Source organism: Pteropus medius, unplaced genomic scaffold, assembly GCF_902729225.1.
Source record: "Pteropus medius unplaced genomic scaffold, Ma_sr-lr_union100, whole genome shotgun sequence".
Classification (NCBI taxonomy): Eukaryota; Metazoa; Chordata; class Mammalia; order Chiroptera; family Pteropodidae; genus Pteropus; species Pteropus medius.
This window is the reverse complement of record NW_024349803.1, coordinates 6,485,133-6,510,301: the sequence shown is the minus strand read 5'-3', so window position 1 is coordinate 6,510,301 and position 25,169 is coordinate 6,485,133. Positions and strand designations below refer to the sequence as shown.

The 25,169-nt window shown below is 39.3% G+C and overlaps 1 protein-coding gene across 6 annotated transcripts in view; it reads right to left on the bottom strand.

Annotated features, from left to right (window-relative positions):
• TMEM108 (transmembrane protein 108) overlaps positions 1–25,169 on the bottom strand; it is a 482,840-nt gene that overhangs the window by 291,825 nt on the left and 165,846 nt on the right. For all 6 annotated transcript variants that reach the window (XM_039837153.1, XM_039837152.1, XM_039837148.1 and 3 more), the window contains one exon: positions 3,014–3,083. The gene's annotated coding sequence lies outside the window, so the exon portion shown is untranslated. The remainder of the gene's footprint in view (positions 1–3,013; positions 3,084–25,169) is intronic.

Genomic DNA, 25,169 nt, shown 5'->3' with positions numbered 1-25,169 from the left:
CTTTATGCCCTCTCGGCAACCAGTCTTTGGATGCAGGCTGCCAACCTGGAAGGGGTAAGACCTGGGGTAGAGTGTCTGTCTTCAGCTGAGGGCAATTCCCAGAGAGGGCTGCCAGTTGAGGGACATCAGCTATCTATTGTCTCAGTAGTGGGGATCAAAGACTTCAAACCTGAAGGGGATTCAGGCTGTTACAGCCCAAGGCACACCACAGCTGTCAATGTTCCAGACTCCTTTTTCCTTTCCGATCTGCTATTCTAAGAATGTGCCTTTCATGCTCATGATTGTTTCACGATCTCAAGATGACTGTTCCACCGCTGGCCTCAGATCTGCATTCTCGGTAAGGACAAGAGAGAAGCAACAAGGAGGAAAAGGCAGCACTTATATCAGCTCCTATTTCTCAGAAATGTCTAACAATCTTTCATCATGCCTCATTGGCCAGAGCTTGTCACATGACTACTATAGCTACAAAAGATGCTCGAAAATGTGTGTTTTAGCCAGATGCATTGCTGTCTTGACGAAAATCAGATCTCAGGGTTTCTAAAGAACAAAAAGAGGAGGGATATTGGCATTAACAGCTGGCAGTTCTTCCAAACCACCTATTTTCAAGAAGAGTTAATTCTCATTGGCAAGGAATTAGTGACACTCTACAAACCTCAAAGAATTTTTCTTCTTTGGCCATAAGAAGCCACTTGTCAATCTTAATTAGGTCCTAGTTATACTATTATCTCTTTCTGCAGTCACTGGAGGTTAGATTTCATTTTCTAATAGTCATGCGTATCTCAAAATAGTAATTCTCAAACTTCTTTCTGAATGATTCATCACTTCTCTTGCTCTTTCTCGTTCTCACACATGCACATACACAGGCACACACAGTTTCACTATCCTTGTACTGTTGAGAGTGACAATAACAAACAATCATCATTAAGTTCTCGTCAGTGCTGAATCAACTAAAGTACATCTAGAGATAAGAGAGAAGATATATCATCGTCAAAAGAAACACACAGAGAACAGAGGCACAACAAATCCAAGATGGGGAATCTTGCCAAAGTAGAACTGAGAGTTGGGTTGCCAGATTTAGCAAATCAAAATAGAGAACACCCAGTTAAATTTGAATTTCGGACACATAATAAATAAGTTTTAGTATATCACCTATGGACTGAATGTTTGTTTTGCCCTGAAATGTATATGTTAAAACCTAATGACCAAAGTGATGGTATTAGGAGGTGGGGGCTGTGGAGGTGATTAGGTCTTGAGGGTGAAGCCCTCATAAAGGATTGATGCCCTCATAAAAGAGACCCCAGAGAGCTTCCCTGACCCTTTTGCTGTGTGAGGTTACAATAAGAAGATATCCATCTATAAACCATGAAGTGGGCCCTCATCAGACACTGCATCTGCTGGTGTCTTGGTCTTGGATTTTCAGCCTCCAGAACTGTGAGAAATAAATTTATGCTGTTTAAGTCACCCAGTCTATGATGTTCTGTTAGAGCAGCCCAAGTGGCCTAAGACTATATCCCAAGTATTGCATGGGATATACTGAACCTAAAAATTTATGTCTTTTATCTGAAATTCAAATTTAACTGGTTATCGAGGATTTTATCTGGTGACCCTAACTAGAAGGAATAGTGTCACTGTCTCAGAGTTAGAGACTGCCATTGTGCCCATTTCTATAGTTACTGACTTCACCTCTCCCTTGGGACCTACCCACAAACCTCTGGCCTGAGAACCACTGTCCAATATTTCTGGAGACTCATGAATCAATGCGGCTAAAGCTAAAACTCTTTTTTCTCAACAAATTACATTTTGAATATTTCCTGGAGCACAGACTCCCTAGAGCGCATGGATAGGTTTCAAATGGGTCTCTGAATCCACTGAAATTGTGTGGAAAGTTTTGTGTGTATGGGCTTATGTGCATTTTTCTGAAGAGGAGGCCCATAACTTTCATCCCATTTTGAAAGGAGTTATGGACTCAAAATAGGTCACCCCCAGGCAGTGGCACTGAGAAAACGCCGGGCAGCCTGTGGCTCTCTCTTGGTTATTTTACATGGGGACAGAGGTAGAAACATCAGTTATGGAACAAATGCTTTAGAACTCTTCTTTTAGGGAAATTTGGAACAAATATGAGGAGAAACTTCCTTCTCTTTGCAGTCCAAAAATCAATTATAGAATGAGACATTAGTCAGTAGGTTTTTCAGCAAAGCCTCTCAACCTTGTTTTCTCAGCACCTCTGTGGGTAAGGTTTCTCTCCTTTAACTGTTGAGCTGTTTCAAAGGGTAGAGTAGATATCAGAGGTCACCACACCCCCTCCTTGACCCATGTCCTTAGAGGGGCACATTAAGAGGTTTTTGTTTTTTGTTTTTTTTGTTTGTTTGTTTTTTGTGATCAAATCCTGTAGACATGACCTTGTCATTACTTCTTTCTTTTAAGTGTCTTGTCTACTCATGGTGCTTGACAGTGAAAACCTCCTATTATAATACTTTGCTTCTCATTTAGGCTTCTGTTCACTTATAGGAAATGCCACAAAGTAGAAAGCATAGAAACAGTCTTAGAATCAAATGTAAGAAAGCAGAACATCCTATGCTTCATGCTCCCTTCAGCTCCCAGGGCAATGGCATGGTCTAAACCTTGAAGCATCATGCTCTCCTAACAATGGTTTTCTGAATTCATGTGCTCATAAATGACGCATTCACTGTACCATGGCAAACTGTCAAGAAAGCTTCCAGACACATCTGCAGGATTCTCCAAGGGTCCTCGGCACATCATCATTAACTGCATCCCAGAGTGAGTTATGTTCAATATACTATGAGCATCTCGAAAGAACCAAATCTTATTTGACTTCCAGCATCTCCCCCTCCCTGCCCTGATCTAACAGTGCCATGAATACAGTAGGAAGCCATAATGTTTGTTGAATTATTGAATAAAGGATGGATGGATTAATGAATTAATGAATGAGTGAAAGCTGTACAAGACCACAAGGAACAAGCTTAAGATAGCTTGGGCATGGGACGATATCGACCTTCTCTCTTCTGGATGTAGGCTTCTCCCCTGAGAACTCAATGCAGAGTGGCTTCATTCCTCTCCAGTCTCTAGAAAGAAAAAAGCATATTTAGAATTTGTATTCTTTTCCTGAGGGATTCTGTTATCTTTTAGTTTTAATATTCTGTGAATTGATTTGGAAAAGAAAAAGAGAAGAGAGATTCTGGTGACTTGATTTGGAAAGGAAAAAGAGAAGAGAGATTCTAAGATTCTAGATCTATCTGTAAAACAGCCCATCAGGGTCAGTAATCCAGATCCAGGGATCGGAATAGACTTCTAGGAGAAACTGTCTTCTAAGACCTCCCAGATGAATGGGGATTAGTTAAGTAAATGGGGTAATGAGGGTTGGGGCAGGGGGAGAAACTTGTATTCCAAGTAAAGAAACTACATGTGCGTGTCGGAGGCCAAGGGTGGGAGACACCTTGGCACATTTGAGACAGATCAGAGTTTATAAACCAGATGAAGAAGCACCACCCTTAGTCATGGGCAAACTCCTTAAACACCCCCACTCCTACTCCAATTCCCTTGCCCAGTTTGGGCCTATGCTTCAGGGGGCCTATGCTTCAGGGGGCCTGTGCTTTGGAGGACCTTCTTTCAATTTTTCTAAGTCCTCCTCTGGTGTTTGGGACCAGTTGGGTATGACAGTGCCATTTGGGTGGGCGCCCAGAGCCCAGACTGAGTCCTGCATGGACACTGTTTCTCTCTTCAGAGTGCTCCGAATCTTCTACCCCATGTGTGGGGACAACCAGATGCCCTAGGACTCATACCATGGTGTTGTCTTGGGGACCCAGGGCCAGGCCCTGGTTCCAAAATGGCAGTCTGGCAAGCAGATTCCTCTGCTGGCAGATACAGTATTTTTTATGGGAATCACATGAGATCGAGCTGCCAGGATGGTGCTGACAAGCTGATTTTGGGTGTTACTGTAGACAGGAGCTCCACAAAAAATATTTGCCCAGTATCTGTGGGTGGCTTTGTTAAGGAATTTGGATTTTATCCCAAGAAGATAAAAGGAAAGATGAAACTACATTACCCAAAAGATCATTTTGTCTAAATCTCTTTGTTAATTAAAAAAATATTTTTTATTGTAGTAAAATGTATATAACATAAAAGTTACCATTATAACTATTTTCAAGTGTACAGTTCAGTGGTATTCACATTGTTGTGTAATCGTTAAATCTCTCATTTAGTAAAGAACTAAAACCCGGAGAGGCCAGCTGACTTGTCCAAGGTCATAGAGGTGATCAGTAGAAGAGCTCTGCATTGTGCTCTCCCCACTTTTTCAGTTCACTCATTTTATAGATAAGGAAACGGAGTCCAGAAAGCCAAAATGACCTTGACCTAGTTAGAAGTCAGGCTAGCAAGATCTCCAGTCCTCCTGGACCCGTGGTCTGCTTTCTACCTCACTGTTTCAGGCTTCCCTAACTTCCCTCACCATTTTCGTTTCCCAATTCTTTCCACCAGAAATTCTAAGCCTCCTTGCGCCAAAATGTGAGTTTCACACAGCCAATTATCACCTAAAAATGATTTTCTAAATCGGTGCTCAGGGAGTGTCAAATCCATTGGCTGCAATATGTCTTTACACCAGACTTCAGTAGTTTGTCAGTTATGGATTAAAGAAACTACTTGCCGCCATTTCCCATCACTGCCAAAGTCCTTCATGCATTGTTTTGGCTGTAAATCAAATTTAAAGAATTGGTAGAGTAATTTAGATGATTTCCCACACATTATATACATTAGGATTCGTATGCTCAAATATATGGTCAGTTAAGCGTATCTGGCATTAGCAGGTGATCAGTAAATACTTGTTGGAAAGGTATTATCCACGATTTTTTTTTTTTTTTGAAAATTAAAGTATAATTTACATCCAATAAAATTTACCCTTTTAGGTGTACGGTTCTGAGAGTGTTACAGTCATGTAACTACCATAACAATCAAGATATAGAACAGTTCTGTCATCTCCCAAGTTCCTCCATGTCTCTTCGCCCAAACTCAGCCCCTCACAGCCACCACTCTGTTTTCTAACCTTCTAGGTTTGCCTCTGTGAGAATGTCGTATAAAAGGAATCATACAGTAGGCAGCCTTTTGAGTCTGGCTTATTTCTCTTAGAATAATGTTTTTGAGGTTCGTCTATGTCAATGCACGTATTGGTAGCTCATTCCCGAATACCACTCTATATTGTACTATGGTTTATTTCTCCATTCCTTGGTTAAAGGTATTTGAGCTGTTTCCAGGTTTTTATTATGCACTGACTTTTAATTACAGTTTTTGTTTAAAGTCTTGTCAGAAGAATCTGGAGCTAAGGGAAGAAGGCTATATATAGCTCATATTGGTTTACATATTTGCATGGTCTGTATTGGAGCTGGCAAAGATATTAGAGTAAAGACGTAGTGTAACTTTCTGATAACAAAACAATAGGTATAATGCAAAGCACAAGCACAGATACAGAGTGGTGTTGGACCCTTATCCTGGATCTGCTTTGGAATCTTGATGGGCATTTGTCCTTTTTCTGGCCAACTTGCATCTTGTGACTATGTGGCCCCCATACTGGTGGACTTATACCATATTATGAGACCTGTCCTGTTTTCCCAAGTTTCTTTGCAGTTGTAACATAGCCACATGACCTCAGATTCACCAGTATGTAGGAGATTGGTCTGTAAGAGAACAAAGGAGATCCGTTTTCTGGGAGGATAGCAGTAAAGGTACCTGGCTTCTTGGTCAGTAAGGTGGCAGTCTGGCACTGCAGCTCTTCATTACCCATGCATCTGTGATCAGCAGCAACATTAGCTGAAGAGGAATCATTTGTTGCAGCTAAAAACAATACTATCTCAACAGAAAGAGCCAGTAAATGATCCTCTGTTATTGTTTTTTCTTTTGTAAAATGGGTAAAAAATTCTAACCTTTTCAAAGCTAACCGTTATGGATGCTTTTTCTTATATTGCATAGAGTATTTTCTTTTTGAAGCTCCATCTAAAAGCTGTGCTCAAGTCTCATGAATTGCTGGGCTTCCCCTACAGATGCATTTTCATTCTTACATTATGAATCATGTAATTAATTGGTGGTGTTCCCTTTATGTTTTGGCTGTTAGCAAGGCTAGGCCAAACACGTGGCCCAACGTCAGCAGTCGCATAGACCTTAAGACATGTAATTTGTATTCCAAGTTACTCCTGCTTTCATCCAATTTTTCTACTTAAAAAAATATTCCTGGTCTCCTCACTTTAAAAAGTTTATGTTAAAGAAAAGATGGAACATTATCTCATCATCAAGATAACTCCGGTTATACATAATATATGCGCACATAGATGGAAATTGGTCAGGAAATTCAAACTGTATAGAGGGATACGACGGAAAGACAAAAGTTTTGCACTTCTCTTAAAGTTCAATTTCCTAAAGATAACCACATTTCCTTCTGGGAAAAAAAAACATGCATCTGTGAGCATTTTGTTTAAAATTACATTTATTTAAATTTACACAAAAGAGTTCATACTCTACATAATTTTCTGCACCTTTTTTTTTTTTTTTTTTTGTACCTAATGATATAACTTGGACATCTTTCGGGATCAGCATATATACAGGGAGCACTTCTTTTAAATGTCTCCAAAGTATTCCATCTTACTAATGTGTCAAAATTTACCTAATTGGTCCCCTGAATGATGAATACTTTGTTTTTCTCCAGTTTGCCACTACTACAAAAAAAATTACAATGATTATTCTGAAACCTACATCTTGATGAAATTTGCAAATAAATTCCTAGCTGTGAAATTGCTACACAATTGAAACAAGACTTGAAGATACTGACGTTGCTAAAATGCCCTCCGGGAAACGGGCATCAATTTTCACTCTTGTGTCTGTTTTATCAGCATTACCGTTTCCACATACTCTCTTCATCACTGGATATCATCAATCTTTTAAATTTTTGTTGGTGGGGGAAAATGGCACCTCGCTCTTGTTTTAATTTTCATTTATTTAATTATCATTTTTAGAGTTTAAAAAATCTCTGAATGTATATATTTCAGAACCCATTTAGAAGTCTTTTCAAATTAATGTGGACTATAAAAAAATTCTACGTATTGCACTTCTTTAGAGCACTTTAAAAGCACTGTCTTACCTCTAAATCAGTAGTGTTCCATCTTGGCTGCACATCTGAAACACCTGGAATGCTTTTTGTAAAATACTTTTGCCTGGGCCCCATCCCAGACCAATTAAGTAAGAATCCCTGGGGGTAGAGCCCAGCCTTGACATCTTTAACAAACTCCTAAGATGATTTATAAGTGCAGCCAAAGCTGAGAATCAGTGCTCTAACTGCATTATAATGGATGCTACAAATAGTATGTTTGAAAGGTTTAAGGCTCAAGTCCTTCATGGTACCAGCTGAATATATAAAAGTAAAACATTTTCCAAGCTGCAATTTTTTTTTTTTTCACACAAGGGTCTGAAATATTCATAATGGTGAAGTGACAGCCCCCTTTCTCAGCCACCATCCTCCTAGTCCACTGTATACCAATCTGCAAATCCAGGATTCCGGTAAGAAATGACAAACTCACACTTTGCAAATTAATAATTGATATGACCAAACTACAGAGAATCACTAGCACAATGGTGATTAATGTCTTTATGATCAAAGGTGTAAGGGCCCCTTCCTACTGAGCTATGACTATAATTGGCTCATCCTTCGGTGGAGAAAAGAAAAGATTATCATAAGGAAGGAAAGCTATCACCACCCCATGTGAAAGAGACCCTTTAAAGTTTTCCTGTCATTCTTCAGCTTCCCTGGTTCCTGTGACAAGTGTGTCACAAGCTGTCATTTCATTTGCTGGAGCTAAACCATGATGGATTTTTCTGCCATCTCAGCAAATACTTAATCGGAGAAAAACCAGCTTGGGAAATGATCCAGTTTACAGATTCAATTTGAATTTTCTATGATGTAAAGAAAATATCAGATAAAGTAATAACGTAACTTCTTAAAAGATTTCTGAATGTACATACACTTTAAAATACAAAATCAGGTAATGTGAGTGGGAAAACAATTTGTAATTCTTATAATTTAATCGCTTTCGGTTTCCTGATTTATACTATTACCTATTTTCTCTTGTTCACTAAAGAAATTAGATTACATTTTCAAGCAAAAGTTGTTAATGGGCAAGAATTAGAACGTTGAAATCTTTTAAAAATACGTTGAATAAATTAAAACTTAGAAGTCACAATTAGTTAATAACCCAACTCTAATATAAGTTTAGAAAGAAAATATTTGGAATTTTAGCTTCTCTTTTTAATGGAATTTATTGTGTTGTGATTTATGTACAGTAAACTACACCTTTTAAAGTGCATAAGTCAATGAGTTTTTAACAGATACACTCCTGAAATCATCACAGTCACAATAAAGACCTTTTCCCTCACTCACTCCCAAAAGTTTCCTTATGCACCTTTGCAGTCCCTCCTTCTATCCCTGGCCTGTAGGTAACTTTTGATCTGCTTTCCATCTCTATAGATTAGTGTGTGTTTTCTTTTTATATGAATAAAATCGTACAGTGTGTACTCTTTTTGTGTGGCTTCTTTGGGTCAGCATAATATCTGGGAAACATATGCAGGTTGCTGCACGTATCAGTCATTCACTCCTTTTTATTGCAGAGTACTATTCCATTATATGAATGTACTCCATCCATTTACTTGAGGATAAGCTTTTGTTTATAGTCTCGGGCTATTGTGAGTGCTGCTTCTATGAACAGTCTTGTACAAAGGTTTGTATGGAACTAAAATAATGAGATCTGAATGCTAATAATTATATATATATATATGTATACACACACACACACACACACACACACACACACACATATAGTTCAAGTTCTAATGCACATATGCAGTTTTGTTGATTTGGGGGCATTTTATAAAACTCAAATATTATGATTTCTGTGGTAGATGAGATGATCCTTTACTCTCCCCATCCTCTCCATCCCCAAACAAAACATCTTTAAGATTGTACACGCACGGCTCTATTGGGTGCCATTTATATTATGATACACCATCTGCTTAACTGCATGTGGCAGTGTAAATCCTTAACTAGTTTACTTTCAATGAGGCCTGAATATTTCCCCTTGCCTGTCCATCCCCTAATATTAATCCTGATGGACTCATCTTTCTAGAAGTCACTCCCATCATTATTCTGTCATGTTTAAAAATACTCAGAGGCTCTTCCTTGCTACTGCTCCACCTGGTAGATAAAACGTAGGTAGCTACCTAGGTAGCCAGCATTATTTCTCATGGCTCCCAAACATGGTGAGGCCATATCTGTCCAGCCTCTCTGCCGTCAGTCCTGCATGCCATCATCACGTCTCATGGGTGCTTTTCCCAATCCTGCTCTTTCCCTGCCTGCCTAACTTCTTTCAAACCCTCTCCTGGTCCTCATTTTAGTCCCTGACTTTGTGGACTTATTCCTTCCGTGAATACGCAAAGTCCTGTTATACTGTTTATCCTAGTGCGCTGTATATTCTAGCATTGCCTTTTAGTTATTTGCATATGTATGTATAATCTCCTGAATTATATTTCAGTCTCCCTAAAGCTAGGGACTGTATCATTTATTTTAAGTAAATATAAAATGACAAACTTGCATAATTGATTTGTGTCTACGTATCCCCCCAAACCCTTACTACTATATAACTGTCACAATAGTCATTGACCAGACCATCTTTGACTTCACTTTGAGCATGCCAATGATTTATCTCATTTGATGCGGAATCTCTTTATTGCCCAATGTTTAGGTATGCTGAAATGAAATTTAGCCAAAAGCTATACTCTGGCTCCTAATTTTGAATTATTGTAGCCTCTCCTTGGATGAAAGAATACGATGATGATTATCATAAGAGTTTTGCAGAAGCAAAGGCCAGTCATGGTAAATCTTTGGAGTCCTCGATGGGCCTGGATCAAACACAGGTGCATCTCATATCCAGGGAGATGCCAGAAAGGGGTAAGAGAAAGGATGGAGATACTGATTTCAACAATTCCTTTCAGCAGAGTGTATCGAGCCTGAATAGATGGAGAAGGCTATTTTTAAAAGCCCTTCACTTTGTGCCTGATTTATAGTCAGACACTAAAAATATTAATAAGTAGAAATGGTGCTGATCCACGAACATGATGAGCTTTCAATTTCTGGAGCCACAAGGTGACAGACTGCATGAAGATGCTTGCATCCTCATAATATCCTGGAGGGGTTCAACTTTAAAGAAGAAAACATTGGTATTTTAAATGTTAGTTTGGCATTTAACTGTGTTAAGTCATTCTGTTACATTGGCATCACTTAGATCGCCTTAAAAAAGGAATTATAAAAAAAAACCAGATTATACTACACATTACAAAGGCTTTAATATAGATGCTTTAAGCCCAAGGGAAATTATGTCCTATGCAAATTATATCCCTGATATTGGCTTTCTTCTGAGTCCCCTAATCCCAACTTGCACATAGCTATATTGATACAGGTCAAAAGTTGATTGAAAGAATGAAAAATTATCAGGGCCAAGGCGAGAAAAATAATGTCCGAAGTAGTGTATCACTGGGGGGAATTTAATCAAGGAAAACAAGAGTTGGCAAACAGAACTGTTCACAAACCAATTTACCAATTTATTCTTGCCAGGAAGACCAGGTGCAGTCCTAACCACATGACTCCAGTACACCATTACAATAATTAAACATAGAAAAGCCTAAGCATGGTATAACCTCTTTGGAAAAAGTTTGGCAGTGTTTAATCAGGTTGAAGATACAATACCTTAATGACAGCAATTCCATTCCTAGGTATGTACCCTAAGAAACACATGTTTATGTGCACCAAAAGATATTGTATAATAATATTCATAGTAGTATTCTTCGTAATAGCATTTGTGGAAACAACCCAACATCCATAAACAGGAAAATGGATAAACAAACTGTGGTATAGCCTCACAATGGACTACCACACAACAATGATATTTAGTGTACGTTTGCCACATTTAAAGAATAAAAAATAGGATTCTTGACAAGGCTATTTTTGCCTTACACATTGTCAAGAGAATTTAACAACAAATCCACTGTTGTATATCTACGTGCATATGTTTTAAAGTTGAACTGCTACCCACTTTTAAGTTCTCCTTAAAAATGTCTATTTATTCCTGTTCTCTAAACAAAGTGATTACGTTTTTCAAACGAAAGTTAATAGGCAATAATTAGAACATGGAAGTCATTTAAAAAATGAAAACTATCACTGTCCTTGATCTAAAAGGAAAGAAATAAAAGTAATGTTTGGAGGCCATCGCTTGAAAGCTGTCCAAGGGTTTATGTTCCTAGACTATTCAACAAGGACCAGCCTGTAAGACCATGAGCTCTTGTGTGAGCCCTTTTCCTTTTAGTTGACCACCCAAGTCAAATCACTTCCTCCATTACTAACTGGCCTTCTTCTAAATGGACGCCCAATGCGAAGAGTGCACGGGTGACCGATCTAACCACAGGCCTGAGAGAGGGACACTCAGAGTCCCAGACTCTGCAGGGCTGCCATCTACTGAGTATCCACGGGCAACACTGATTCCATGTTTCTCTTTTCTCTTCATTAGATTGAGTTCATAACCTACTTAGTCTGCTTTGCTGTCTCAGTATATGGAATCATTATTTCAAGGCCGAAAAAATAATAATTATAATTAAAAATGTCTACTTTTATAAGGATGATGTAACAGATTCATGAGAGGGTTTTATTTTTCAGCTTTTGTGTTTTTGGCATTTTCAAGGGTTTTCATTTTTGTATTCATTTGCTCTCTCCTTTCTCCTTATGGGTAGATTTCAACACTATCGTTTGAAATAGTTTTATTTTTTAGCTTCTGCTCGGGTTATTTTTGGCATTTTCAAGGATTTTCATTCTCGTACTCATTATCAAAGAGACTTCACTAGCTCTCCCCTTTCCTTCGCTCAGCCCCTGGAATGTGGAATTAAATTTGATGGGTGAGAAAAAGAGCAAGAGGGTTTCTACCTGGGCAAGGGGGAAGAGACAGAACAAGCGCAGAGATGCAGATGCTTTTATAGGTGGATGTGCTTTCTTTCTTTTCTTTTAGTTGGATTACCAAGGACAGGAAAGATGCTTTCTTCATTGTGACTTAAAATGAGATTTTTTTAGCTCTAAAATACTTTTTTCGGTGTTATTTGCTTATGCATCAGACGGAGACGTTTTTTCCCTCTCCAAGATAAAAGTAGTAATGTCAAGATGAGACAGATCCAAGGAAAATAAAAGTTAGTTATGCAGAGTAGATTCAGAGAAATTACAAGAAATCCTAATACCTTATTATAGAGAGTCAAGATCTATGGGAAAAGCTCAGGGATAAAAACCAAACAGGTTAGATTTTTGTTTCCATCTACAACCATTTTTGAGTTAAAGACACCTTTGAGAGTCTAAAGAAAGTTGTGAATGATGCCTCACCCTAGAAAAATGTACATAGGCAATTTTACATACACTATTGGAGAATTTTACATATACTATCAGAGAATTCACAGACATGCTGAAGCCCATCCACCTACTACAACCCTTAGGCTAAAGATCTGAAACTCTCGAATAATGCCTAAGGTATTTCCAGCTGATAAGATGTGGAGATTAGGAGGCATCCTCCCCTTTCCATCCTGGGCATTTGGGACAAATGTTTTATTAAGACTGCATGAAACAAAAGAGCAGTCGTTATTTTTCCAGCTGTGTGACCTGGGCTCTTTTTATTGTAAGGAACAGTCTTACTCATTATCGCTCAAGGTAAATTTGTTGTGAAAATACCTAAGGAAACTAGCAAAACAATCATTAAAGAAAAACTGCACAGCCAAGCCTCATGGTGACATGATAATGGGGATTCATGAGTTGGGGCCCTGGAGGTCAGTTAGCCTTCAGAGAGTCTCCAAAACTGCATTCCTGTATCTTGACCTTAGTATGTATCTGGTTGAGTGACTTTGCTAGTCATTCTACCTCCATTTTGCTCTGTATGTCCAGTCTTAGAATCAGCTCACTGACTCTCTGCATTATAGTCCAGCTTTCCAAATCTGAGTGCTTTAGATGTTCACTGTCTCCTGTATATGGGCTATCTTAGGGTCAGATTCTCTCTTTTTAAGCTAATCGGCTTTGACTACCTTTGACTTGGAATAAGTGTTTTAGAAGGAGGCTTTAAGGCCAGCCTTCTGAAGTTTGGCCTATTTGCCATTTTGCCCGAAGAACTCAGGACACTATTTAAAATAACTCCAAGTATATACCTATGAAGCTAGGACTTGGAGGTCATTCTAGATCATGGGCCACTGTACGCCAGCAATGAGCCAATGGTAAGTTTGAGACTGGAATTCGTCATATTCTGACTGTGGACTTTTGTGGATGTTAGTGCAACACAGAATAAACCTTTTGCTGAAAAGAACTAAAATGTTAAGCAAGATTTGTTGAAAATTTTAAAAACCTTACTTTGGTGATTATAATGTATCAATGTAGGTCCATCAGTTGTAACAAATATACCTACCACTCTGGTGGGGAATGTTGAAAATGGGGGAGGCTATGCATGTGTGGGAGCAGGGGTTATATGGAAAATCTCTTCTCAATTTTGCTGTGAATCTAAAACTTCTCTAAAAAAAGGTTGTTTAAAAAAAAATAAAGCAAAACATAAAGAAATTTAATAAAAATATTTGCATTGTTATTTTTCCTCAGTGGACCATCTATTCTCAACCAATGGTATGTTAATAGTGTTTTTCCTTAAAGTCAAACATTAACTTTAAGAGAAGTTCAGTCAGATTTTTTTCCAAGTAATTTATTTTCAACAAATTTTATAAAGTTCTTTAGGAATGCAAAAATTATTCCTTAAATGCCCATGAGAAATGAGAGGGTTTGATTTCGGCTCCTAACGATTTTAGCCAGCATTTCCTAGAGTGTAGAGGAACAAAAATTTTATGAGATTCTTAGAGGAGAAAATAGTTTTGTAGTTCAATAAGATGGAAAACACTCCATACTCTAGTCCTCATTCTGAGGATTTATAACACCCACCAGCATATTAAAGATACTTGGAAGCCCTGAGATAAAGAAGCCTGTTTCACTGTATTAAACCTAGCATTTCCCAACTTCCCAAATGTATTTGACCATAAGCTTCCTCCTTTTTTTTTTTTCCCTACTGTATATTAACTGCCCATGGAAATAGTATTCTGTGGATGAAACTTTGAGAAGTACCCATTTAGGCCAAAATGCATATAATCCATCATTGGAAAATTGCTACCTTTAGTAGAAAAAATAGAATAGACTCATGTACAGAATAGACTCATGTTTTTATTAAATGTGCACTAAGAAACTTTGAAGATAAAGAACAACATACTAGATGATGTTATATCTAGGTGGTGGGTTAAGGAAGCCTCTCTCTCTCTCCCTCCCTCTCTCTCTGTCCCTTTGAAAGTCTTCTCCATGAACACTGGTCGCTTTTGTAATAAGAAAAAATATTTTTAAAAGGACAAATGCCTACTGAACTTTTAGGGAGTATAATGTTTAAACTATTTGCCTTTGGGTAGAGGTCAGAATGAGTTTGGGAGAGATAGGGTGGTAAAATAGATCTCTCCTTTTCCCATTCTCAATCCTGTACTTTGGCCAATGAGGCATAGGTAAGAAAATGATGAGAGAGTTAAAGTTGCTGATTCAGGTATGCCCAGGTTCTTGCAATTGTTATATTGGAAGGAATGGAAAGTATGGCTAACAAAAAAACTCACTTCATTTAAAACACTACCTTGAGATAAATGAGTTGTATTTAACAGCGCGATAACCTCAGGATCCTTAAGAGAGGGTCAAAATACAATTGCCTGCTGTTAAGAAGGGGATTTGAGGAGAAATTAGGGTTCACCAAGGAGCAAGATGGCAAAAAGGGTTAACAAAATTTCTTCAGACAAGAGAGTCATTGAGTCATTTTGCCACTGCTGCTTGGGTCATTGATTTTGACTGAGAGTTATGTAGTGAATTTATCCTAAATGTTGTTGCCACAGGTAAATGGCCCAGGCTAAACAAGGAGCTGAGATGAACTGGAGTTCTCACAGAGTTACACTATTTACTAGGAGAATTCTGAAGCCAGTAAGGCCAGCTTTCACCACCATCCCCATTTCTTCCCAAACCATAGATATCTCTGACTTCATGCCTGTCTCTGCATACATCCACCCACCCTGCGGCCAGTCCTTCCTGCGTAGTGCCCTAAGTTCTAGAATCCAGCCTGCTATCTGTTTGATATAGCCCAAGAGTTAAGAATAGATTTTACACTTTTAAACAGTTGGAAGCAATCAAAAGATAAATATTTCATGACATGGGAAAATTACATGAAATTCAAATTTCATTATTCCTAATGGAACACAGCTACTCCCACTCGTTTGTCTATTGTCAATGGCTACTTTTCTGCTACAATGGCAGAGTTCAGTAGTTGGCACAGAGACCACATGGCCTGCAAAGCCTAAGATATTGACAATCAGGACTCTTACAAAAATGTCTGTCAACAGTCTATACCAGTTTCCCAAAATCCATTTCCTAGAATTCCTAAATTCTATGAGATACCCCTAAAGATGGAATTCCATGGCAAAGAAAAGTATGGGAGATTTTTATGTTATGTGCCCCACTTCGAATTAATGCACACTTGCTTATTAAATCTCTGAGCAGCACTGTGGTTTAAAAACATAAGTTGTACCTAGTGTTTCCCAGCCTCATTTGATGGATCCAGTTTCTCCAAATAACACCCTTGGAGTATACCTATAAGCACCCCAAGAACACATCTTGGGAAATAGTGCTCTGGATCAATTCTTCTCCTTTCCCTATTGAAACATATCTGTCTTCTATTCCATTCTTTCGGGTCCACATCTGAAAGCTATTGCCTTAGAATTAGGAGAAGGATCTTGCCTTATAAACTGAGAACTGTACTCCTCAGCTTACATGCATTTCCATATGGTCGTTATGAATGAATTTTCCTCAGATATAAAATGAAGATTATGACAGTCCTCTTGCATAACACATGGCAGTGTTGTGGGGGAGAATAAGATTATACACATGATAGGTTTCTAATTATCAGAACATACTATATGAAGATAAGACATTATTATTGTCACCTCAATTCAGGAGATCAGCGACAATCTGTTAGAGTCTCTTCAACTCCATTTTTCCTCATTTAATTATTTCTGTATATTACTGCCAAACTAATTTCCTAAAATACACTTTAAAAAATGTCAATCCTCTACTCAATTACTCATAATTGCTCCTTATTGCTAAATGCAGTGTTTGAAAATTGAGTTCTATAGAGCCGCAGTGTTCCATGTAGGTGACTTGGATCATGTCAGGATAAGAAAGGTAGACCTGGACCATGGGTCTCCCAATCACCTTTATCTGTCTTATATATTGGAATTTCCAAATAATATTTCATTAAAAAAGGATTCAGCTTCTAAAAATATCTTTGAGAACCAGTATGCCCAAGTTTATCTGTGTGATTTTCTAATCTCCAGACCCGACTGTATTTCCCATATCTTTGCAATAGTTATCTTCCTTTCCAGTTGGATGTTGATAGGATCGGCTCCCTGAGAGGGTGGATTGGTGCTGCATCTGTGCACTATTCTGGGAACACCCAGCAAGAAAAGACAATAGGGAGTAGAGGAATTGTGTAAGACACACTAGGGCAGCAGTGCTCCAAGAAGAAGTTGGCCATTACGACTATGTATTGACCAGATATGCTGCTCCATTCTTCATTCAGAAAGTTCTCAGGTTGCAAGGAGACGATGATAGGGGGTGGGGGGAGTCTGTGCATGTACGAGATGGGAGGAGAGAAGCAAGACAGTAATGCATGGAGTCTGAGAGATAGAGATAATAGACCTTAAATTCTGGTGCAAGCTAGGCCATTAACCAATACCATCTTAAATGAGTTAATGGATGAAAATTACTTACAAAAGTGCCTGGGACATAGCCAGTGCTTTATAATAATAATAACAATAGTATTGTTATTATTATTCAGTATAATACTACTTATAGTAGTACTTATAGTATTGTTATACTTATAGTATTGTTATTATATTAATATATAGTATTGTTAATAATAATACTACTTATAGTATTGTTATTATTATTCAGTATAAAGCATAGACAAAATAGGAATACAGCCTAACGAGAAAGATTAGCTGGAATAAAACAAGATGCTAGGCCTGTTTAAGTTGATGCCTCGCCTTGACCTTATCTCTCTGCACCCTATTTAGTTTTTTAAAAGCACTTAACACAATTTGTAATTATATAACATTCAGGGGGGTTTTGTTTGTTATGGTTTATTGTCCACTTCCTCTATTAGATTTTTAAGCTTTATGAAGCCAAGGTCTGTTTTATTCATAATCCTATACCCAGTGTTTAGCACAATGCCTGGCACAGTTCTCATTCAATACACAATGATAACTGACGACCAAATAAATGAATGAATGCCAAATGCATGTAAAGCGGGCTTCCTCTAAGAGCCACAGTCTCAGTGGGGGAAGTTGGAAAAAACTTTGATGCCCAAATATCCCAGATAAAAGGGAGCCAGAGAGGCAGGCTGAATTCCTGGGTGCTTCAATCCAAAACTATAGAGCAGGAGAACATATAGCCCAATGACAGTTGGGGCTAGTACACTGGACATCTAGTTCAGGGAACCCGTTGGGGCTCCTGGGAAAGGGTGGCAGTAGCTTGCAGGTGTCTGGGGTCTGTCTCTTGCTAGTAGATGGGACGGGGCTAGGAGAAAGTCTCAAACTGATCTTCAAGATCTCCAGATAAATTCTGTAATCTTTTTCCTAATGTGACCTCCTGCCTCTTCAACACAAGCTCAACAGTATGGTCTTTGCCTTGTAGCCTATTCTAAACTATAATGCCTTTAAATGAGTGACAGTTTTTAGCCATAGATTGAACTTCAGTTATACATATTTTGGAAGTTTAAGTATGCTAATTACACCTTCTGTGTTCTGGGTTCTTAGTCAGTCGATAAATAATGGCAAAGAGCCAAATGAAGCACTGAACAACATCAGCCTTTTTATTCATAAGGTTGGATAAAGATCATGGCAAATCCTCCTCCCTCCCTTCCCTATTCCACTCTAAGGATCTACAGAATCTTAATTTACCCATCCAGAAACAGATAGAGAATTTGGAAGAGAATGAGTCTACTGATCCAGGCTCCACTCAGCCTTTTTTCTATATGAAGACAAAAAGCACAAGCTCCAATTACCCATTGCCCATATTTTGCCTCAGCCTTTCTTTCAAGGGAGAAAAACTCAGCCCAGTCTGCGTTTCAATGCAATGGCCCTGGAAATCAACCATATTTCCTTTCTTGAGGAGGGAAGGATGAGGGATTGTTGAGTGAAGGACCAGAAGTAGTCCTTTGATACTTCCTCCTCCTGATAACTGGCATGGAAATTCTCTCATCAGTGTGTGTGAAAAGGGCATGAAAGGCTTTTCTCCACCTATACATCTCACACAAACCTATACACACATTGATTTGATGAGTATCTTGTCACTCTTCTGTATAGTCACTATTTCAACATACATGGCACATCGTATTTTCCAAAGATGGCCCCCAAATATCTCCCATCTGCCAAGACTCTTTTAGAATCTTGACATTCTTTCATCAAGAAATTGGATCTATGTCTCCCCCCTCTTGAATCTGAGTAGATCTATTATTTTGACTCCCTCAACCAATAAGAGTATGGCAGAAATGACATTCTGACTTCCAAGTCTAGATCATAAAAATGCCACGCACTTCCATCTTGTTCTTTTGGGACACTCTCTAGGAAATTCAAGAGAAAAGGCCAAGCAGCCTGTGGAAAGGAACTAAATTCCTTGGCCTACAGGCTGAATTCTGTCTTGCCAGCCAGCATCCATGTGCCTGTCATGTGAGTGGGCCATCTTGAAATGAGTCTACAGTTAAGTTGCCCCAGCTGATGAGCCATCCCTGCCAAGCTCTTCCCAAATTTCAGATTCATGAGCAAAATAAATGATTTGGGGGGGGGGGGTGTTTGTATAGCAACAAATAACTAATATAATATCTGACCAATATAAACCATAACGGCAAAAACACCAAAAATGAGCTGTGAGAATTAGCGTGAGGCATCTTACTGAATAACATGAATGACTTCAGTATGAAAGAATAGATCTGTCCAGAGGGCAGACCAACTACTGTTTGATTATCAATGTAATAAGCACACCGTGCTGTCCTAACTTACAGTAATAAAAGAGAGTGTGGAGAAACTACTGCAGTTAGCCTCTATACTTGGAAACTTTGTAAGAGGGACTTCGCTCAACTAGGGATAACAGGCGAGGTATAGAATGTCAGACTTAAGCATCAAAATGTATTTTTTTTTTAGAGTGGCTCACAGTTGGAAATCAAACCATCTTCTTTAAATACCTCACTCTTTCTTAGTCACCAAATCCTTCCTGGACAAGCGTTTCAAAACACTGGCTGTGCTTTTCACCTTGTGGGACTTCTGAAAGGCATGTGGCCCCTTTCCTGAGCTATTTGTACATCTTCCTCCCTTGCTTTTCAAATGGCCTTTTAGTACCCTAGAAGCCTCTCTCATGTTCCCTCCCAGCCATTATTCAACACCCCTGCCCAAACGGGTGACCAATATTCTAATTCCATCAAATGTTAGAATTTGATGTCTAATATTGTTCACGAAACATTTCAGTGTAGTGTATATTTTATTTTGCTCAAGGTTACACTGATCCCTTGGTTTACTTCCTTTCTCATCCTGATTCCTCCTCCCAATTCCTAGGGCATGGGATGCCATGCTTAGATTCCCCCTAGAATTCAACGGAGAATGATCTGGTGAACAAAGAGAGAGAATTAAATGTCAGGAGAAGACAAAGACAAAGAATTAAACATCAGGGAGAAGAGATAAGCATTTCCACTGTGCCTGTCTGAATTCCTGACCCATGGAATCCACGAGTGCAACAAACTGTTTGTTGTCTAAGTCACTAAGTTTAGCAAACTCATTACATAGCAGTAGGTAACAAAAACACAGGCTCCCAATAGGGGTACTTGCAGTACAGAACATCAAAAACAAATTTCTCATCCAGATTACACTTGATCACATTGTTACACAAAACTCACTGGGCAGCTGCCCAAGGTCTGGGGACAGAAACTGTGCCATTGTTATCCATGTGTAAGCATATTAGAAATGGGTTATGGCCCTGAACTCACCATTTCCCACTAACCAATAATAAAAGCCCTGCCAACCACTCAAAAAGCCAGATTGAACAGATGTACTCAGCAATCTGGTTCTTCCCTTTATTAGCATTAATTACAATCATTTTGCTTTTACTGGCTTTATTTTTTATTAATATCGCATCAAACAAGCCCCAAACAGAAAAGAACAAATGGCTTCATACATGGGCAAGCTTCCACAGGCTCAATGATACAAGTTAGGCATGTATCAAAATAGGCATGATTGATTCTCCACATACCCAGCACTTGTGTTAGAAACTGGGGTTGAGGGGGCACAAGGATTCACACTGATTAAGGAGCAGGGACTTCATGTGTGGACTTGAGATCGTCTGCCAGACTATGTCCCAATTTGGGATTATGATTCTTGGCCCATCCTTCATCACCGAGCGATGGAAGCAAGCTACTTGCGAACTTCCCTGAGTCTATTTCTTATGCTGAAAAAAGAGAAAAATATATTGAGTGATGACAATCAGCACTGTCTTAGGCTCTCAGAGCTCAAAGGAAGACATCAGGCGATAGTTCTAGAAATAGATCAGACTAATTCTTTCTAGTCCCGTTGTGTTTCAATGGTTATAGAAAGCTACATTTCTATTTATCCATCCATTTATCTATTCAATGAATACTTATCAACAATCTACTCTGCTAGAACCTTCGATAATGCAAGAAACACAGAGATGAAGACAAGACTCATTTTTCAAGGCCCAACCCAAATACTATTCCCTCTGTAAAGCTCTGGTAGCAACAATGCTGTGTATTTACCCAACTCATTTCATTTTCTTCCTGTGCTCTCTGGAAAATTAACTTCCCAGCCCCTAATAGTTTAATTTGAGTTGTATGACTGAATTCTGGCCGATGGAAAGCCTGCCAAATGTGATGTCTATATGACCGCCCCAGCCATTAACCCTATGAGCAGTTCTCGACATGTCCTCTTTTCCTTATGTGGTGGCTTTAGAGGCCATGCGTTGAAAATAGCGAACTCACATGATGGAAGGAGCCTGAGTCCCTGAATGACCCAGTGAGCAAAGCCACCTGTATTACTTAACCTTTATTATTTGAAGCCACTGGGATGGGTCTAAGTTGTTTGTTCCTTTGGTTAGTGACTCTCTCCCCGCACCTGCCCCATGACTAATACAAAAGTTTAATTGCCTCAAGATTCAGAGTCTGTTCAGTGGACAGAAATAATACCCATTTTTTTAATTGTGGTAAAATATACATAACATAAAATTTACCATCTTAACCATTTTTAAGTGTACAGTGTGGTAGTGTTAAGTATATTCTCATCGTTGTACAATCTCCAGAACTTCTTGCAAAACTGAAATCTATACCCATTAAACAACTCCCATTTTCCTATTCCCTAGCCCCTGGAAACTACTTTTTGCTTATATGAGTTTGACAATTCTAGATAACTCATGTAAGTAGGATCCTGCAATATCTGTCTTTTGTGAATGACTTATTTCATAGCATAATATCCTTATGGTTCATCACGTTGAGGCAAATATCAAAATTTCCTTCTTTTTAAAGGCTGAATAACATTCCATTGTATGCACAGAGCATATCTGGTTTATCCACTCATCTGTCAGTGGACACTTGGGTTGCTATTGCGAACAATGCTGTTACAAAAATGTGCGTATAAACCCCTCCCTGAGACCTTGCTTTCCATTCTTTTGGACTTATACCCAGAAGTGGAATTGCTGGACCATATGGTAATTCTATTTTTAATTTTCTGAGGAACTGCCATACTATTTTCCCTAGCAGCTACACTATTTTATATTCTCACCAACGGTGCACAAAGGTTCCAATTTCATATCCTCACCAATATCACACCAGTTTTATTGAAGGGAGGTAATTTAATATAAAGATTGTTAACTAGGTAACTGAAAGGGTAAAAAAGGAAATATTAAAGTTTTAAGAAGGTCACAACTGCAGGAGAAGTGGGTGCAAGCAGGCCAGTATTGGTACCCCTGAGAGGTGACAATGAGGCTGGTTCTCTGACGTGGGAGAGACTGAAAACTGGATCCAGCTGCTGCTGGAGTGAACTGCCATTATCAAACTGGAGCTGCCTGGGTGAAGAAGCATTGCTGGGTTGATGCTCACAGGAACAGAAAGCAAACAGGTGAAGGAATTCCTTTCTCCTTCTCCAGGCTTGCAGTCTTCCTCTAACGCCCCCTATTGGTGGAGCCTACAAGGGCAGCTGGAAAAGCAGAAACGTAGTTTGCAGAATCCCAGCCTTAGCATCAGCAGAGTATGGAAGGGCAGGTTTGGAGATGAGAGGCAATAACTTAACAGCTGGCCCACACACGAGGGAGTGACCTCTCTCTGCATAGCACTCTCAGCACTTTATCTGCTTTCTTGGATGGCGCATATCATCTTGTACCTTGAATAGGAATTCTTTGGATATGCCCTAATGCTCTCGTTCCGATATAAATTTAAGAGAACGATCAGTGGCTAATTGATCCCTGTATACCTTCCAGATGCCCCCAAATCTTAGCACGATAGTTATACATAGTTGACATACAATAATTTTGTTGAATGAATGAATTTGATTCAAAATGAGTAAAATGGCAGTGGTTAAAAGGAAGCAGGAAGTGAGCACAGAAGCCCAACCGTATTGAAAGTCACTGCAAACTTGTGGATTGAATGGAATTTGGGCCGAGACACTTGAAAAAGCTTGTGAAAAGCAGGGTCACACCAACTTTTAATTAGATTTATATAAGATTTAAGATTTAATTAGAGGTGTCCTGAAAACCTGCAGTTATTTTGGTATTGGATCCTTAACTCTGGCAAGAGGAGAAGTGAAGAGCTGGAGAACAGGGCTAGTCCCAGGGCCCTCACATCCTTTACAGCCTGACCTGGTCTTCCCAGAGTCACTTCATGCTCTACTCAGAATACTCCAGACCAGTTCTCAGACTCTAAGCAGTAAGATCTGGAAAAGACTTTGGAGAGTTGGTGGCTCCGTTATTATTTCTGCTTGACTAGTTATTCCCAGATTTTGTGGCATAAAACAATAACCATTTTATTATACTTGTGGGTTCTGTGGGTCAGGAATTCAGAAAAAAGACAGTGGAAATGGCTTTTCTTTGCTTGAGGATGTCTGGAGTCTGAGCTGGGAAGACTCTAAGGCTGGAGGAGACCTCCTGGGTGAGAGGTAGAATTATCTGGGGACATCTTCACTTCCATGTTTAATGCTGCTGCTGACTGTTGGCTGAAACCTCAGGTGGGGGTGTCAACTGGAGAACCTACTTGTAGCCTCCCCACGTGAGCTGACCTTCCTCCTAGCATGGTAGCCTCGGGATAGTCAGCCTTCTCACATGGGGGCTCAGGGCCCCACAGCAAGTGTCTCAGTACAAAAGTGGAAGCTTTTATATCTTGGCCTCAGAAGTCATGCAGTGTCACTTCTGCCTCATTCTACTGAATACAATTGAGTCACAAGGTCACTGATATTTAAGGAGAGAGGACACAGACCTTATCTTAATGAGGGTTAATATGACCAGTTGTAGAAAAGCCTGTGGGATGAGCATTATTGTGGACGTTTTTGGAAAATACAATCTGCCACAGCTGTTAAATCCATTCTCCATATTTTCCAGATGAGGATGCTGAGGTCCGGAGAACTTGGGAAGTGTCTTGCAAAATGTGCTCAGTTCTCAGAAGTATCAGAGATCCCAGCCATATTAATTTGCTAGGGTTGCTATAACAAAATTATACAAATTAAGTGGTTTTAAGCAACAGAAATTTATTCTCTCACACTTCTGGAGGCTAGCAGTCTAAAATCAAGGTTTTGGCAGGGCCAAGCCATCTCAGATAGTTCTAGGGAAAATATTTCCTTGCTTCTTCCTAGATTCTGGTGATTCTCAGCAATCCTTGGAGTTCCTTTGAATGTAGATACTTCACTCCAATCTCTGCCTTGACATCACCTGGAATCCTTCTTGTGCATCTCCCCTCTGTGCATGTCTGTCTCTGTGTCCAAATTTCTCGTTTTAGAAGGATATCAACTATATTGGATTAGGGCCCACCCTAATGACTTCATCTTAACTTGATTACCTCTGTAAAGGCTCTCTTACCAGATAAAGTCACATTGTGGGGAGTTAGGACTTAGGACTTCAACGCTTTTTTTTTTTTTTTTGGAAGGATACAATCCAACCCATAAAGCATCCTTTATGAAACCCATGAGACAAGGAGAACTTAGAGATTTATTCTGGTTAAGGCTGAGAAGCATAGCAGCAACCATGCTGAGGAAATTTCTCTGCCAGGTGAGGTTGGGCCAAGACTCTGCAAGTGTTTTAAAGAGAAAAAGGGACTGGAATTGTTTGAACATGCTGGCTTTATGTTACCGAAATACTGATGATAAAAACAAATGGTGGGCAGTGAGAGCCACTGAAGTGGATCCCAGTAATTCCAGTGAAAGATCAGATGCTGGAGCCAGTTCCCCCTCCTCCACGTCTAAGGGTGATGTTTAAACAACGGAAGCAATGTGGGCCCCAGTAGCACCAGCTTGGCTGACACGCAATCCACTGACAAGCTGAGATGGCTGGTGGAGGAGATGAATAAAGGAAAGGCTATTCTTATTCCTCTGGCTTTGAACGGTGAAAGATAGCTCTCCCTTTCATCAAAACAATGATGTGAAGCAGATGACACACACACACAGATAATGGGGCCTGTGGGACTTTAACAGAGCTAGAAGGAGCCCTGGATTTGAGGAAAATTGTGTTTTTACCTTATCTACCAGTGTCCTTTCCTCCAGAATTTAGGGAAATACAAAGTTTTTTACATTATTCACCAATACAACATCAGAAGAAACAAAAATTGTTACTTTTTATTGACGTGCTACCATGGACCACACACCCAGTTGAGTGGATTATCCATACTACCTATAACTTTGCTGCACTTTCCTCATATGCCCTCCAATCCCTTTACTGTATTCTTGGACACTGGCTTCTG